Below are 12,618 nucleotides of genomic sequence, written 5' to 3'. Positions count from 1 at the left end.
CTCTCCGGAAGCAGATTTGGTTACTCTACTTCAGGGTGTCGAAAGTTTTTCCTGGAGGGCCGAATAGCGAAAACTAAAAAGACATAAGGGCCATGTATATTTTTCCTCCCATTCTTTTATTGAAAATGATAAAAATCCATAGAGAACAATTGCATATTGTCTAAATTAGTTATTTTTAAAAAAATGCTTTCTCTTCAAGGGACAGTGTGTAAGATTTAGACAGTTTTTCATTAAAAAGGAATAATTAAATAACTAAAATTCTCTCAGTAACGAAAAACGGTTTTACACACTGTCCCTTTAAAGGTGATGTAAGTTAGATTTTTGTTTTAAACGTGCAACCATGTCTACCATCAAACTTTTAAATTACATTTTAAACAGCATTGTGGGCCATGTCAAAATGTTATGTTTTTTCTTCCATATTCCCCGGGCCGCAAAAGTGTGGATGGTGTGCCGCAAATTGCCCCTGGGCCATAGTTTGGACACCAGTGCTCCGGTGGGAACTTTTTCTATTGAATGTGACATAATGACACACATAAAGCTCTGAAATTGTATTCATTTAAATGTGAAATTTTGCATGAAATGTAGCTCTCTGGGACCAAATTTGCTGACTTAAAGGGACAGTGTGTAAGATTTAGAGCTCTTTTCAACACTGACTGCAGGAGGTGCTGCAGATGCTGTATTTACCATTGTCCGTAGCTATAACAAACATGGCCTCCTCCGGAGAAGTGCCACCCCTCCATGTTTCAAAATTTATGATAACTAGACCTATGATTATATTTAAAACATACTACCGGTCATTAAGAACACATTTATTTGCATGTTTTTAAAATTCATAATCATTTATTCCTTTTTAATAAAAAAACGCTTTGTATCTTACACACTGTCCCTTTAAGAGCGATATTCTACATGTTAAATGTTATTTGGACACTCTTGAAGGGAAAAATTGACGCAAGTATTGACAGCTGGCATCATTTTTGTTTGGGTACACGTGTAGAAAGTCAAGACTAAATTATAATAATTTTAGAGTGCTTGAAATCATTTTCAGTTACTGAGTAGCAACTGTGACTGTTCCCTTTTATTTACTTTATTTTAACCATGATTATGATGCGGTTTTTACAACCTGATCACGTGGAATCCCCCAACACACACACATACGGACACACACACACAAAATCCAGTAAATGAAGCCCCTGCCTAAACATACTCATTTTCGTTCTCTTTACTGCCCTCTATTGGCATGGAAAAGAACATCACCGCAATTTTTCACTATTAATCAGAGTAAGAAATTAAAAAAAAAATGCGCAAAAGACACACAGCGATGAACCTCCTCAAAGGGATGCTGAATTAATGTACAGCTTAATTAAAAGACAGTTAATAGTGTACATTACTCCTTCATTTGCCCTCGCAGAATTAAGTGGCGCATTTGCAAAACAACACTCATTTTTCATCTCCGGATTTCATAGTAATGATCAACTATCGTTGCGATTTCTTACTCGGAACTGCCGATGTACGGGAATTGTCATTAGTGTCCACTCCCGTGGACATTTTGTCTCAGTTAGAAAGCTAAATTAATTGTATCCTGCCAAAACATATGTCGGAAAGGACAGAATGTCCTCTGCTGAGTGCATTCGGACTTAGTAAGGTTGATACGATGAGCGCAAAGATGGAGGCCAAAAACAAATGTCCTCTAAAGTGGACACGAATGAGCAGGTTAGTTAAGGAAAGTAAGTAAGCTGGTTAGGTGGTAATTGGCTGAAAAAAAATGCGCTGGGCTATCACAGGTGTGATAACAAATTGATAGCTGCGTGAAATTTCAGTTTTTGCTACCTTGTGGGGACCAATTCCCTGGTTTTGCTTTGCGCTTGTGGGGACCGTTTTGAAAGACTGTAGAAATTGAGACCTCTTTTTGAAGGTGGTGTGTGCGAGTGTGTGTATGGATGCATTTGTTTTTTGCTGCACTATGGGGACCAAATCCCTGGTTTTGCTTTGTACGGACCTCTTGTGGGGACAGTTTTGGAGGACCCCACAAGTTAAGACCTCTTTTTCAGGGTCAAGACTCGCTTTTAGAGTACAGGATTGAATTGGGTTTAGGTTGACGTAGTGTAGGCAATCGGCCTCTAAGTTTAGGGTAAAGGGATAGGAAATGCATTATCTCAATGGGCACTACGTTAGCGTCTCCACGTGTGTGTGCGCGCCCCTGGTTTTTGCTGCATGGTGGGGACCAAATTCTGCACGTTACTGTCTTCGTGGGGACCTCTTGTACATATGGGGACCATTTTGTCGAGACTGTTTTTTGAGGGTCAAAAAGTGCTTTTAGCGTCCGGGTTTGATTGAGGTTAGCCACAGGGCAATCTGCTGCGATGCTTAAGTTTAGAATAAGAGGCTAAGACATGCATTATGTTAACGGAGACTACAATTGATTAACCCCTCCGTTTTTGTGTGTTTGTGTTGTGTGTGTGTGTCTCACACGTCCTCCGCCGGTGTGTGTTTTCCCACTTCCTCGTGAGCATTTTTTTTTTCCGGTGCGTTGCCTTTCCTCCTATTTCAAAGGCTGACGCCCCGACTGACAGAGACGAAGAGACTGTGGGGGCAGTTGATGTTCATCTTAGAGGAAAACCACCTTCGAGAGGGGGGGGTGGGTGGGAGCGGGCGGGGGTAGAGTGCAGAAAGAGAGCGAGATGATTAGATTGGCGAGGAAGAGCGAGAGAGGGAGGAAGGGGGCGCACCACTGAGCCGAGGGGAGAGCGAGCGCACGCAGCCCGATCGGAGTCGAGCGCGCGCAAGCCCGGCTGGATGTACGCAGGCGGGTCCGGACGGAGCAACACATGGACGTACGGCGCCGAGTGAGCGGGCGGGCGGGCGTCCGCATCCCCCGGTGAAGGAGCGCGAGAGGGGGGTGCACCGCAGTGAGGCGCGCGCCGCTCAGCCGGGAAAGCAGAACCTTGTGAGTGCGCAACCGTGGATGTCTGTGGGTTTTTCTTTTGGCGGGGGTTGTAGTGGTTCACGTAGCCGGCGGACTTGAGGGGCGCGTGCGTGCGTGCGGTGCGTGCGTGCGTGCGGTGCGTGGTGGCCGCATTGCTATTCAGGAGACGGGAGCGCGGCGAGCTCACTGCGCCTTTCCCCGGGATGGGATCACAGAGCGGGGATTGTGCGAGGCTCTGAGACCCCCCCCCCCCCCCATCAATCCTCCTTACCCCCACCTTGTCCTCCCCCTTCGATGGGTGAGTGTCTGCACCCCCTACTCCTTCTTCTCCTTCCTTATCCTCCTCTTCAGTCTGCTGCTCTCTTCTGTCCAGCGATTTTTTTTTTCTTTTCCTGAGCGTCAACCGGTGTCTCTGCTTCTGCCCCCCCCCCCCCTCCCTCACCACCACCTGTTTTAGTCTCGTCTTGTCATCCTCACGTCCTTCCATCTTTATGTCCTTTCCCGATGCAGCCATCCTGGGTTTTTCTTTTGGTGCATCTTCGCCATGATGTTCTGTCCGTTCATGCTAATGTCCTCTGTTCGGTCTGGGCTCATCATCTGTATTCGTTCTTGTCCAGCATACATGTAGTGTTCTCCTGATGCATCCATCCTCGAGTCCTTTCATGATGTAGCCACCCACATGCCTCGTACTGGTGTATCTATCCTAATATAATTTCATAATGTAGCCACTCTCATGACATCCTGATGTCCATCCTTGTGTCCTTTCCTGATGTGGCCACCCTCAGGGCCTATTGATGTCCATTCCTGTGTCCTTTCCTGATGCTGTCACCCTCAGGTCCTCCTGATGACCAGCCTCGTGTCCTTTCCTGTTGCAGTCACCCTCAGTCCACTCCTGATGTATCCAGCCTCATGTCCTTTCATGATGTAGCCACCCTCATGCCTTGTCCTCTGGCTATCCTGATATCCTTTCATGATGTAGCCCGCACCTTGTGGCCTCCTGATGTCCATCCTCTTGACCTTTTCTAACATAGTCACCTTCATTCCATTTCTGATGCAGCCACCCTCATGTCCTTTCATGGTGTAGCCACCCACATGGCTTGTCCTGGCTGTAGCTATCCTAATATGGTCCATCCATGTCCATCCTCTTGTCCTTCCCAGGCATAGTCACCTTCACTCTCCACCTGATGCAGCCATCCTCTTGACCTTTTGTGATGTAGTCACCCTCAGGCTACTCCTGATGCATCCATCCTTATCGCCTTTCATGATGTGGCCGCCCTTGAGCCTTGTCCTGATGTAGCTGTCATAACGTCCTTTCATAATGTAGCCTACACGCTCATGGCCTCCTGATGTTCATCCTCTTGTCCTTTCTTGTCCCCTCAATCCACTCCTGATGCAGCCATTCTGTGCTTTTTTTGATGCATCCCGTGTGTGCTTTCCATCTTCCATAAGTGCACTCAATTTACCATTTCCAGTTCTGATGTACCCTCAATTTACCCTCAGCCTCATCATGGAGCCGTTCTAGTGTCTTTTCCTGTTGTTTCCAATCCACGTCGTGTTGATTTTTCTATCCTGTTATCCTGTCATGATTTCGCCACCCTCATGCCCTTTTGTGATATGCCCATCTTCATATCTTTTCCGGGTATGTCCACCCTCATGTCGTGTCTTAATGCATGCGCGCATACCCATTTTTAGTCCACTCAAAAGGTAGCACCCACGTGTCCCGTCCTGATGTGTCTCTCCACATATTATTTTATGGTGCAGCAACCCCAGTCCACTCATGATGTAGCCGTCCTCACGTCCTTTCCTGACATATCCATCACCATTTCTTTTCCTGGTGTATCCACCCTCACCTCCACTCTTGGTGCATCCGTCTGCTTGTCCCTCCTCATGTTTAGTTCAAATTTCCATCTACTCTCTTCCATTTTTACCCCTTTCTGCCTTTCCTGGTGCAGCCATATCATCTCCCGATGCATCCGCCCTCCCTTCTCTTCTTATTAATCCATCATCGTGTTCTGTCCGCTCCCTCTAACGCCGTCTTTTCGTGTCCTTCTCCTGGTCTCTCCTTACGCATCCATGCATATCTCCCGTATGTTCTTCCTTGTGTCTTCTGTACAATCTTCTCGTCGCTCCTCTTCATTTCATTTGCATCCACTCTCATGTCTTCTTCACTCGTTTGTTTATGCGAGCAGGGGTCATCCCTCCTCATTTCGCCCGTTCAAACTCACCCGGCGCCCGCGCTGCCAAGATGGAAGCCGGGTTTGTTTTTCCGTTTGATTGGACGGGCTTGAAATGCCTCAATTGAACTGTTGTGAGCTCCCCGCCCGTTCTCCCGTTTTCCGCTTTGGCTCTCAGCAGCCTTTTGCCTTCTCCTCGGCGTCCTCCTCTTAGCCTCCTTACCCCGTCCTCCATCTCCTCGAGTGCCATTCTCTCTCTGGATTTGCATTGACGTTGACGTCGCCAGTCACCGACTGCGTCGTGAGCGCTATTTCTGAGTGCGTGCCAATCATGGCGATTGTCTTTCTGGCGTCTGTGCGAGACAATGCGAGGAAGGGCAGAGGTGTGTTTTCAACCCCGGCGTGCGGGATTGCTAGATCAACGCATCTATTCGCCTCAGGCTTGACAGCTGCGACACACACTCAAACATAGAAACGCACACGCTCGTCTGACTTTTCGCTCAGCTTCCGCATGCCAAATCACGGCCACCTCCGTGTTTTCGCACCCGCGACGGGATTACATGTTAATAGTGGCGATAAAAACCAGGCGCGCAGACACAGACGTAAGTGGAACTCTTTTGCAACAGGGCGCTCGTAACAGTGATTTTCTCAAGCACGAGGGCTTTAATTATCCTTAAAGATGACATTTAAGAGTTAAATCCGCTGTTCAAATGCCACAGACAAAGTAAGTAACTTTGCCTTATTTTGAGGCCGAGGTTTTAAGAACTTTGTGGAAGTTGTAAGCCGACTGTAATCACTTTGAAAGTGTTTTATTTTGCACTTAAAATATCAATTATAATACCGTATTTTCCGCAGTCTAAGGTGCATCGGATTATAAGGCGCACCGTCGGCGAAATACCCATTTTTAATATGTAGGGCAAACTGCACTATAAGGCGCATAGAATAGAAGCTACAGTAGTGGCTGCGGTAGCGTTACGCATCCACTGGATCGAGCTAAAGAGAATGTCAACAAAACAAAACTGGATTTGCGACTTGTCCTTCACTGCTACAACACAGCTTTCAGCTTTCTTGCTGATTAGAGCATCCTGGGATGCATTCAAGTAACCAATGAATGCAGACAAATTTTCATTTTTTTCTCTGATTGGCTCTTGGCCAAGAAAAGCAAGATAGAAGTTTTTTTCTAATTGCCTAATTAGACTTTTTCTAAATAGTAAATTCAACCTCAGCAATGCTTTGTTTCACTTGTAGTGTATGTGACAAGCGCAAATTTAGACTGACGTTAATGAAACCGTCTTCCATAGGGCAGGCAGCTATAAATGAGAACCGACATCCATCATGTGTATAAAACATGATATTGCCATCCAATGGACATGATTGCAAATTGCATTCTCCTGCCCTGTATTAAACATGATGGTGTATTATGGCTTAGGTTAAACCCCCTGAGCTAGTTTTGTTTTCGTGATACACTTATATTACTGTGCAGTGTAAATGTCAAAGAAAGTTTCAGTATGAGCGCAGACAGAAGTAGACCAGCGCCTGACGAAATACGGACCCGTAAAAAAAATAAAATAAAAAAATGCATGGCTTGAAAAAAAATGTAAGTTTCCCACCTCTGATTTCCTGGTGTTTTTGTCCGATTTTTTTCCGATGAACTCATGAAGTTCATCGTGTGTCAATTGGCTTCAAGTAGGACGGTTAAAGCACACACATCCTCGATGGTCATTTTATTTCAATTGTTCCTATGAGAATCTGGCCGGAGCGCAAGGTCATCTATGTCCACATTGCGCTATCGATCTCCGCGCATACTGAATGGACTTCCACTATTCTTCTCCCAAACGGGCCCGAGCGGACGCTGCGATAAGCACAGCCTCGGGATCTCTTGGTAGACATTCAACAAGTGCAAACTGTTGCATGGTAACAAGGGCCCGGGCGACGCAAATTTGACATCTGACGACTTTAGCTTTCGACGCTCCTCTGAATAAAAAAAAAAAAAAAAAGGTATCATCGTCAGCCAAGTCTGTCTAAGCTCACCATCTGCCATCGACTTTCATACCTGTCGGCTTCCCTCTGTGACAATAAGCCTTGGCACCTTATAAAAGACCTACCTGATTTGTGACAACACAAATTAACGGCATTAAAAAAAAAAAAAGAAAAAAAACATCAAGTAAATGGAATTAATGGCGGTACTTAGAGGGCATTCATACCCGCGTAGAAAATAGCGCCTGTCAAAAGTGTCACCTGCTGCGTGGCACTTTTGAAACAAACATCAAAGTCACCGTTTCAAGCCAGAAATCGTTTTTCAAACGGGCGTAATTGAGGTCATTATGAGGTGACTGGACGAAGAAAAAGCCGCTGTCGTCACAATTTGGGTTTTGTACCCCCCATCCCCCGCCGCCTTCCTTTGTACGCAAAATTTGTACGCAATTTTGTTGATGCGTTGTAAAATTTCTGACATGTTTCTTGATTAGCCCCAGTGTTATGTCCATTTTTGGGACAAATTGTTCCACATCATTCTGGTGGTATTTTAGCCATGTCCCGTGTTGAACTTTTGCCATCTGGGTGAAATTTCAGCCCCCTTGCGTCTTCTTTCAATGCCCTCCTTTTGATGTGAAATGTTTTTGATGTAAGGATAAAAGGATGGGAGAAAATACTGCACGGTCGTTAACCTGTAGGTGTTTTTTATTTTTATATGTTGCTTTTTTTTGGAGATTTGTGGGATTGGCTCTGCTCTTTATGAATATTCATAAATATTTTTTACAATATTATAGCTATTTTAATCATTGTCCATGAATGTCCCCACAAGTATGATATACAAACATGCAAGTGTGTGTGTGTGTAATGTGTGTTTGTGTGTGTCTGCACTTGGTTTTAGACAAAGTGGGGACCAAATCATGTTTTCACTGTTTTTGTGTGAGGAACATGGTGGACCCCAAAATTTTAGACCTTTTTTTGAGAGTCAAGCTTTACTTTTGGAGTATAGATGTCAAATCCAAGGCCCGGGGGCCGGATACGGCCGGCCACATCATTTCATGTGGCCTCTGAAATACTAATTATGATATAAAGTTTCTGGCTAAAATACCAAATTTTCAAGTTGACTTCAACTTTGACAATTTTGCAAATTCTTTTCACACTCCACCATACCAATCTGACATTTTGTTCTTTTTACTTGGAGCAAAAAATAAACATTTCTTTTTCTTTGCATCGGAGGACGCCTGGCAACCGCCCGGCCGCGAATTAAAAAAAAACAAGAAGCGTAATTATCGGGCGCGAAGGTATCAAATCAAGTCGGAAGCGTTAAAAGGCGCGAGCGGTGTCGGGCAAGCGAAAGGATTTAAACGAGCGGCGACGCGAGGGACGGGGAGGAAAAACGGGTTAGGGTGACAAGGGCGCAGCCGACTGGCACTCATGATAACGCAGAGTGACACAAAATGTCACACTGCTAACCTTCCATACACTTGTCAATCCATCCTCCGTGGCGAGCGAGGTGGACACAAGCACGCAGTTGGAAAAAGAAATACACTAGCGAGGCAAAAATGGAAACTTGACTAGGCCGCCGGTATATTTTATAGGATCTTGTGCTTGCATTTGTCGTAGAAAAATCAGCGTTGATATTCAGTTGGAAAAGTGTTGCACTATCCATGTCCGATTAGTACTGCATTAACTGATGTAATTGATTACTTTAGCACTTAATGGATCGAGTAGCCGTCTATTTTTTCTTTTTTTTTTAACCTTCTTATCTAAGATCTCGGAGCGCTGTGCAAAGGCTGAGCGCTAACAGTCTTTGCTGTTATATTCCACTTGTTTTTGTGTGTCTCTTCGACGTTTCAAGTCTGTTTTAATGAATTTTGTTGCCTTGTACTCTTGCAGGTGTAACGACAAAAAAAAAAAAACATCTCCCTATTTCTTCCCTATTTCTCCCTTTATCTATCTCTCTCTATATTTCATATATCTATCTTCTCTCCAACTTGCTAGCTAGCTATAGCATCTTTAGCACTATTCATCTTATTTCTAACTTGCTATCGAGCTAGCTATAGCATCTACAGTACTATATAATCTCTAATTTGCTAGCTATAGCATCTACAGTATAGTACTATTTATCATAGCTCTCTCTAACTAGCTAGCTAGCTAGCTATCTATAGCACCTATAGTATTACTAATCTTATCTCTATCTTGCTAGCTATAGCATCTATAGTACTATCTAATTTCTCTCTAACTTGCTAGCTAGCTAACTATAGTATCTATCGATCGATCGATCAACAATTTTTATAACTGTATTAGAATGTCTCGACTCTTAAAAAAACAAAAACATCAAAATACGTCTTTGGGATTGACTCAGTTAAGCACAACCTTGAGAAAGTCAGAGGACAGACTTGTATCGAATAGCCATGCGAGTTTCTACTAACATTTGGAAAAATCTCACTTAGCCCTAAGAGAGCGTCCAAATGTTTTAGTGCATAAACCCGTTCTCTTTTTTTTGCGTGTCCCACCAGTTTTTGGCAATCTATGACATCATGCATTCTTAGGTTTTATTTAATTAATCATTTTTGAAGCTAGAGGAAAGGCTTGTACCTCGTTTTGCCCGTTGGCCGTCCCAAAAACTGTTTGACGGATAAACTCTTCCATGGCAGTGGGCGTTGCCTTTTTTGGGGACGTATATATCCGTCATTGGCACTGAATGAGTTAGTGTCAACGCTCTAATCTTTTCCAATGTCCTCCATGTGTCCGTCTGTAGATGCGAAGGTGTTCGCGGAGCAGCCCGGCTCCCTGAAGCGGTCCCGGCGTCATCGGAGGAGTCCGTCGACCCGCTGAGCGGATAATTGGGCTCGCGGCGGATCATCGGCGAGCCAATCGGCCGCGGCCATGCCCCGGCCGGGCGTCCAAGCCTTCGGACATGTCCGGAACCATCCCCCGGATATCCTGTTGAGATTGCAAAGTTTCCACGGGCGGTAATTGAAAGTCCGAACCCCCTCCCGCCCCCCCCCCCCCCCTTCCCGAGAAGACTTTGCGACTTCTGCGCGTCAAGGCAGAAGGAGAGCTCATTTTTATGAGGAACAATTTCATCCCGCTCTCCCTTCTGCGTTTTTCTTTTCAGCAAGATAAAGCAGAGGGCAATTCTTTTTTTTCTTTTTTTTCCCCAACCTGATGGAGTCGACTGTCCGCGGTAGATAACGAGCAGGTAGAAAAAGAGAGCCGAGCCCACTTAACCGGCTTTGTTAAAAGTCACATTTTATTGCAGATTTTGACTCGGGGGGCCGTGCGACCTGCCGCTTTGGAGAGGCGAACGCGGGGGAGGAAGGGGGAAGGGAAAAAAGGGGGACGGCGAGTGAGGGAGGGAGGGGCGAGGCCACGGGGCCTCGTTTGCTTCTGCGGCTAATAGAACAGGTGCAAGGCAGGAAGGAGAGCAGGTGTGCTGGGCCCTCCTCGTCGTCTGCTCTCCGTTTACTCTTTTATCCCCCCCCCACACGCGCACACACAAACACACTTCCAAGAGTTCTTTGAGTGAAGACGAAGACGCCGCGAGAATCGATCCAAACCGGATTATATTTTATCGGCTGCGGATTCCTTCAGTGTGTCCCAAGCAACCCCCCCCCCCACCCCACCCCACCCCCAACACTTCCCCCTACCCGCCCAAGCAGCTAATAAGCGACACACCATGCAGGCCCGTGGCTCCCCCAAGGCCGACCCCCTTGGCTGAAGCGCTCCAAAGCCCGCAGGTCTCAGATCTGGCTGCCAGTTCTTCTCCTGCCGCAGCGCTTCTGATTACCGTCTTCATTCCTTCTGTAAGTAACAGCCTTCCTCTTCCGTTTTTTTTCAGCTTGTGTGTTTTGTTTTTTGGGTGTGGTTTTTTTTTTTTTTTCAAGGGGGGGGGGGTGCTTTCCTGCTCTTTTTCCACGGTTTGTGTAGAATATTTATGTGCATATGACATCAGGGCCTTCGCGAGCAAGATGGACACCCCCCCCCCCCCCCCCTGGGAAGCCTCTCCAGCTTTGTATTTGCTACTCTAAAACAGAGGCTCTCAAATTGGGGTACATGAAATTGTAATCACATCTGATTCAAGGCTTTGAAATGCTTTGTCGGGTTTTCCTTTTCGAATTAAGAGCAAATTAATTGGAAGGTCTGTATTCATACATATATATATATATATATATATATATATATATATATATATATATATATATATATATATATATATATATTTATTTTTTTTTTTTTATTAAAGATGTTCTCAGCACCCAGCTCTGGAAAATTCAAGTTTAGCTCTGATCAACCAATCATAGGACAGCAAATGTTGGCATCTGTGTGGGTGTTTTTTTTTTTTACAGGGGCTATCATTGAATAAATGGTTGAGAAATTGTCGTAACATATAGTTATGAAATATATGTAAAATGGCTGGTACTAAATACCTAAAGTTACTATAGTACCTTATTATCTAAAGTAATGACTTTCATACTTGATTACCAGGGAACTTCAGTACGCCAGACCAGCGAAATGGTATGGACCCGATTATGCCGGTATCGGTTCTTCCCGTGTTTTCATAGCACAGTATAGCCACTTGAAAAACTGTCCTTAACGTAGCAAAGCGCGATTCTCGCTGTTGTGTTTTCAGACATTTTTTTTCCTCCCGTTGCATAAATAAACTTGATCATCACTTAAAAAAAAAGGCAATAAAAAAATCCAGAGGCCCCACCGTATAAAAACCGCAACGTTTCGACCATCTGTTTCCTTTCAGCTTATCGGGATCTCAAATTAGCCTTTAGCCTTCATATTAGTCCTGAGGTTAATACAGACTAATTAGTGGCATATCCCCCCCCCCCCCCCCCCTCCCCCAACCCCCCTTTCGCTTCTCTGAGCTTTTTTCCTTTTCTGTCACGGAGGATAGAGGATAAACCAGCTAATGAGAAGGCCTGACGATTTTTGCCGACTCGTACTTTAGCGCCTCCGTCGCTTCCATCTCCGTTTGCATCCCATGTAACTTAACGGCGACCTATCTATCTCCTGGGACACATGCACATCTTTATACAGTCACGTAGCCCCCCCCCCCCCTTTTCCCCCGCCGTACCCGGGAGACGCTCAATCAAGATAGTCCCGTCAAACAGACCAATGAGCTGCAAATAACACCATTACGCCGGCTTCCAGCTCCGAGCGTCACGGCGACGGAAAGGTTGGGGGGGCTGTGTGTGTTGCCTACTGTATTGGAGGGGCCCTAGAGCGGCAAAAGACCTTCCATTCACGGGATCAGCGCGATGGCTTTAGCTTTGTCGGCGCTACCGGTCAGCCGTTCACAAGCGAGATTACCAAATAATACGATTACGCCAGCTGCGCGTTTGATAACGCGCTGTTACCCCCGACAGCTCGCGTTTTGCCGGGGATGAAAAGAAAATGGAGGGATCGGAAGGAGCGGCGTCAAAGACATGATTGGAGTCATAACAATTGGCTCTGTGTTGAAGCACAGTGGTCGCAGATGTTTTTTTTGTGGGTACGGTTTGTAACGGTTTTTGTTGTGGGGCCGCTTTATAGTGG

At 45.5% G+C, this 12,618-nt stretch overlaps 1 protein-coding gene across 3 annotated transcripts in view; it reads left to right on the top strand.

Annotated features, from left to right (window-relative positions):
• The first annotated feature begins 2,676 nt into the window (after positions 1 to 2,676).
• Positions 2,677 to 12,618, top strand: part of grik5 (glutamate receptor, ionotropic, kainate 5) — a 136,502-nt gene continuing 126,560 nt past the window's right edge. For 2 of the 3 annotated variants that reach the window (XM_088409434.1, XM_088409433.1), the window contains exons 1-2: positions 2,677 to 2,944; positions 9,830 to 10,877. The gene's annotated coding sequence lies outside the window, so the exon portion shown is untranslated. The remainder of the gene's footprint in view (positions 2,945 to 9,829; positions 10,878 to 12,618) is intronic. The other variant, XM_088409432.1, reaches the window with a different exon arrangement.

The sequence above is a fragment of the Hippichthys cyanospilos genome, chromosome 3, assembly GCF_059441005.1.
Source record: "Hippichthys cyanospilos isolate Australia breed blue-spotted pipefish chromosome 3, RoL_Hcya_1.0, whole genome shotgun sequence".
Classification (NCBI taxonomy): Eukaryota; Metazoa; Chordata; class Actinopteri; order Syngnathiformes; family Syngnathidae; genus Hippichthys; species Hippichthys cyanospilos.
Note: the sequence above shows the minus strand (reverse complement) of the source record. Positions and strands in the feature narration are given on the sequence as shown.